Source organism: Haplochromis burtoni, unplaced genomic scaffold (assembly GCF_018398535.1).
Source record: "Haplochromis burtoni strain Fernald_Lab_line unplaced genomic scaffold, NCSU_Asbu1 Contig_148, whole genome shotgun sequence".
NCBI lineage: Eukaryota > Metazoa > Chordata > Actinopteri > Cichliformes > Cichlidae > Haplochromis > Haplochromis burtoni.
In genome coordinates, this window is record NW_024582509.1 from 291,730 (window position 1) to 297,729 (window position 6,000).

The following is a 6,000-nucleotide window of genomic DNA, read 5'->3' on the forward strand; positions in this document are numbered from 1 at the left end:
TGTGTCAGAGACCAGCTGTCTGATAAATGCTTACATTTTTTTGCTTCTCTTTGCAGGTTATTTTCACTCAGTCTGTCGACCTGAAAACCCATCTGCCAAAAACTGAAATCTTAACAAGCTTCCTCATTTTTCCAGGCACCATTACACTCTAAAAGTCACCCAAATTGGCTAAAAAGCAAACCAGTCTGAGTCAATTTAACACCAAACACACTAATGTGATAGTTCACTCCGGGCAGAGTGACCAGATCCCGAAACGTGAATGTGGAGCAAAGAGTGTGTTTTTGTAGGACGACGTGAGAGCTCTTACTAATGCAGAGAAAAGTCAGAAGTTTGCCCTAAAGTTAGACACTTTCATTAAAAAGACATTAAAATGTATTTAATTCTCAATTCAATTCAGTTTTATTTATACAGCACCAAATCACAACAACAGCCACCTCAAGGTGATTTATATTGTAAGGTAGACGCTACAATAATACATACAGAGAAAAACCCAACAATCATATGACCCCCTATGAGCAGCACTTTGGTGACAGTGGGAAGGAAAAACTCCCTTTTAACAGGAAGAAACCTCCAGCAGAACCAGGCTCAGGGAGGGGCGGGGCCATCTGCTGTGATTGGTTGGGGTGAGAGAAGGAAGACAGGATAAAGACATGCTGTGGAAGAGAGACAGAGATTAATAACAGATATGATTCAATGCAGAGAGGTCTGTTAACACGTGTTCAGTGAGAAAGCTGACTGGACATGTTTAATCCCAAGACTCAGTTTCAATGAGCATTAATGGAATTAAAGGTCTTGAAGGTCCCCCTCCTGCCTATCACAGTAACTGGTTTGATTTAGTGTGAACACTGTTCTCATAGATTGGCACATCACTTCTGAGTCACACCCTACAAAGCAGGATTTCAGTTGTGGTCAGACATTTCTGTCCAACCATCGGCAGGAAGGTCAGAGTCATTCTGGGCCTTTAATTAATTTTTTTTCACGTCATGCTGAAGGTTCTACAGTATCTTTGACTGTGATTGACTAACATTGGTAGTTTCTCTTTGCAGCATATAAATGGCAGCACTCGTTGGACTGATGAATACTCAGAACAGTTTAAAAGTCCAAGTAACTCAGTGGAGATCAGAACTGTCGAAGTGTGGAAGCTCTCTTGGAGCCATTTCTAAACAACTGCAGATCCCAAAATCAAACAATTCACATTTGTGAAACAAACAATTTTACGTAAGAACAATATGTATGTATTCTAGTGTGTCATCCAAGTAACTTGGCTCTTCTTCTAGAACTTGCCAAACTGTCTTTTGGTAAAGTTTTGTACAGTCAGATAAAACTACTGTACAAAGCATGGTGGTGGAAGCATAGTGTTCGGGGGCTGTTTTGGTACTGGTGACACTGGCAGAAGAAGAAGAAGGACCACCTCCTAATTCTTTAACTTCACCTCAAATCAATGGCTAGATGGAAAACAGCCAAGCAACTTTATTTATAAAGCACGTTAAAAACAGTGAGCATTCACATGGAGTAGTCATTTTTCTTTTTTTATACTTATACTTAAGTACTTATACTAAGGCCTTTAAGACTGTACCTAAACAGTGCCAATAAACCAACTAATTAAAATCAATTCTAAAAATCAAATATCCACCAAGAAAATGCCAGAAACTTGTTGATGGAAACCAAAACTGTCTGATCGAGGTGTAATTTAACCAAATGTTGGTATATTTGAGCCTCTATGTTACCTTTGAACCTGTGTTGTTCCTGTAGACCCTGTAGAAAAATTCAAACTTGTGCACCTATTTCTTGTTTTTTTTAAAGTCATTAAACTTCTGACCATAACTGTATGTCACTAACTGTCGTCTACACATTATTGTAACAGCTGTGGAGAGAACAGTGATCTTTTATTTCAGGAATTTTGACCAATTTGAAGTTTTGATTTTGAACCGAAGAAGCGTTCGGAGCTGGAAACATCTAAAGATGTCGGACTGAACGAGGAGACGGAACTAAGAAAGAAGGAAACAAGCCGAACCAGCCGACCATGTTCTGTGTGTGTCATCTGTCTCAGATAACAAACATGACTACAAAGTTTCGGCTGCACAAAAGATGGAAAAGAAAGAAAAGGGAGCCAATCAGAGAGCTGCAATTTGACATGCTGTCAGAGCCACACAGGAAGCGCTACAGGTGACGGTCGTCCACACACGACGGCCGCCGGCTCGGTGTGTGTCAGGACTCCGGAGTGACAAAAATGCTTTGATACTGTGATTACACAGGAACCACCAACACACACACAGAAAACAAGCGCAGATCAATAGCCAAACACCTATGGAAGAACAGCCTCACACTACGGTGAACACACACATACACAAAGCCCCCGACACACTCATTTGTCTCATTTCACACCACTGATCCTTCCTTCCTCCCTCATTGTGTCTTTCTTTAGATGCACACACACTTATTTGTTTCACTACACATCACAGGAGCCTCCTGCTCTCTCTCCCTGCAGGTCCAATCATTAATCATTGATCAGTCCAGCTCAGAGTGTGTGTGTGTGTGTGTGTGTGTGTGTGTGTGTGTGTGTGTGTGTGGGGCCGAGGAGTTTAATCAGGCGTGTATGCCCCACATAATGGAAAGATCGGCCTCCGTCTAAATCGGCTCCCACGTCAGCCTAGGTCTGTCTTACTGGTTGTTAGCGGATGTGGTGGGTCTGTTGTGTGTGTGTGTGTGTGTGTGCGCATGTTAGAGAGTAAAAAGTGAGTCTTTATTTTATTAATGGTTTGTTTCTCGACTGTGCTGTGATGCATTCACTGTCACTCCTGAAGCAAATATACATTTGTGCTTCTGTGTTTGCAAAACTCCTTGTTGGCTTATGCCACAGTCACATTATAAAGAACAGCAGTTGGAGACTGCAGCAAAATCCCTCGACTGTGTGCATTAAAGTTGCAATAGTTGTTTTGAAAACAGGGACTTTGTCTGTGATCACTTAAACTTGATTTAGACCAGTGGTGTCCAAACCCAGGCCTCGAGGGCCGGTGTCCTGCAGGGTTTAGATGTGTCCTTGATCCAACACAGTGATTAAATGGCTAAATGACCTCCTCAACATGTCTTGAAGTTCTCCAGAGGCCTGGTAATGAACTAATCATGTGATTCAGGTGTGTTGACCCAGGGTGATCTAAAACCTGCAGGACACCAGCCCTGGAGTTGGCCAAGCCTGATGATGTCGTAACTGGAAATGCCTTTTATCCGTACACCGCAACCTTCCACAGCATTCATGTCATTGTGGACCCGATGTGTACTTAAATTTATCAGGAGCTGCACGTCAGGTTAGTAGAAGGATGCGGTGTAGGGTTAAAATGGGGTTTCAGTTGTGGCATACGTTACATCAGTGGTTCCCAAACCTTTTTTGCTTAGGCCCCCCCTTTGTTTTACAAGAAAAATTCGTGCAGTGTCGTTTTAAAACTCCTTTTTTGCAGTTTACGTGTGGACGAGGAATACAGAGTTCGTCACGCAACGTTGAAGGTATGTGCACTTTTTTCACGTCACGCTGTGCGCCACGTTATTTTTACATGAGATGAATTGCAGAATAGCAGAAAAATTAACAGTATTTTGTCTCTCTTCAGTTTTACACGCTTACATACACACGCAGTTACGTCCCTCCATTTACGAAAGGCAGAGGCGTCACGTGTGATTATTTTACGTGTAGTTGTTTTTTTTCCTGTGTAATAATATTCAACATTGCTATCAATACATTTTTCAAAAAATGCCTCTCTGTGCAAAATGGGTTTAAAAACATAAACAGCTGTGGGATCCTGTTTGTCCGTGATTTGAACCGGGGGACAAATCGTGGCAGGATCAGCCTGATGTTATTTGTATCCCGCTGTAACTTTACTGTATAAAGAGCTAACATCTCCAAATGTCAGGAGTAGTTAGTCATTACAACAAGTGTTTGTGAACTAAAAATCAAGAATGTGGGATCTGTTTGTCCTGATTTGAAGAGCCCAGCGCTGCTGATACGAAAGGAAAACCAATTCCTGCAGGGAGACATACCTCGGCACTTGTGCAGGTGAAGCCAAAGTGGCAAGATATGCTTCACCATATTTTCTAGTCTTTGGCTTAGAATGAAGTTGGTTTGGAAACATATTCAGCTTCATCTCCTGCTTTGCGTTTGTGTGGGCGCCCGTGCTAGCAGTGTCCAAGCGTTGTTGTTTTTTTTCTTCCCCTTTTCATTGCGCCCCCCCTAGGGGGCGGGCCCCACACTTTGGGAATCTGAGTTACAACATGGCAAAAGCAGCTAGATGTAGCTGTTGTTTTCATTTGGTGCTTTATAAATAAAATTGAATTGAATACAACATATCTCTGATATAGAAGTATAATTCCTGTGTCATGGTCAGTTGCCATCTTCAAAGAGACTTTGGTGCATAAAGGCAGTAATAAAACAGCATGAAGACAGACAGACAGACAGACCTCCCAATTCAAGTGAATAATCCTAACTACGGTGACTGCTATAGGACAAACAAGTTTTAGTCAGTCAAGAAAGATCAAGGGTAGTAAATACAGACTGTACTTGCTGGTTTCTCCTACTGTTTGAATAATATCAGCACAACTAAATCAGGAAATAAGACATGGATCCGCTCCATTAATGGTCAGTTACACATTTTGCAGTATTTTACATTTTTCACCCCAGTGTCCCTGACAAGCCTTCATCTGTAGTAAGTGCACTTAAATAGCAAAGTGACTCTGGACTGGATCCAAAGTTTTTCCATAGCTCTGCAAGGCTGTCAGGCTACTGTTTACCTCAGCTGACAATGCCGGGTGACACGTGTCCTCCTTTATTTAAGATAAGATAAGATAAGATAACCTTTATTAGTCCCACACGTGGGAAATTTGTTTTGTCACAGCAGACATTTACTCTGGGGACTGCTGTAAAACTGGGAAAGGAGTCTAATATGAGCCGAAGAGTCACTGAAGCTCACTTCTGTCCAGTGACATTGATACTGCGGTGAGTTATCGAGCACAGCCTAAACTTTTCTCTTGGTAAGCTGCTGCTAGCCTCTGTTAGCTGCTGCTAGCCTCTGTTAGCTGCTGCTAGCCTCTGTTAGCTGCTGCTAGCTTGCATCAATTAATGACTTTGAAGTTTATCTAACATTGTTGTCTTTTAATACTTAGTGAATAAACTCTCATATCATGTCAGAACATAACCAAACTCTTTATCACAGGGAATCTGTGATCTTTAGGACACTTGAGTCTAACATTAGCTGGCATAATGTTAGCTTATAACCAGCTGTTGTTTAGTTGCAGGACATCGTGGATGTTTGAACACCAACGACTTCTGTTGTCTTTCACTTTTGGCATACTACACGTGTGTCTGGTTTTTGGCCAGATATGTAAAACATGGTTAGTTGGAATGTATATTCATCCTTCATTCTATTAAATAACCTCTTAAAATGACTAACTATATGTAGCATATCCACCACATATTTAAGTGCAGAATCATTTAAAGCTTTAAACACAAACAGCACCACTTCGTACAGGACTGTGGTGCACAGGGAACCAGTGCAAGGCTCTAACACTGCAGGGACGTGTTTTTGTCTTAGTTGGCAAACGTTTTGCAGATGAGTCACACTCATCAACCAACTGACTCAGATCGATTGGAAGTGTTGCCAATCTGTCCAAATTTGAAACCTGAAATGCAATTACGTGCAAAATAGAGTGTAATTGAACTCTGTCTGAGTCAGACTGCTATTGTTTGGAGACAGGTTGCCTCCCACCAGGTGACCTGGGTGATCAGGTGGAGATGTTGCATGCTCAGCCTCTGGTTGGTCACCAGAACTACCTGCAGTTCATCTCTGAAAGCAAATAAATTCAGTGCAACAGGCGATTTATCCCTGTCACAAGGAGGTTGTCATCCTATCATTGAGTCAGTTCTTTTATTCCTCAGCCACCGAACATGACGAGTGAGCTGGCTTTTTACAAACACATCTGCTGAGTCATACTGAATGTTTGAGTGTCCTCACAGAA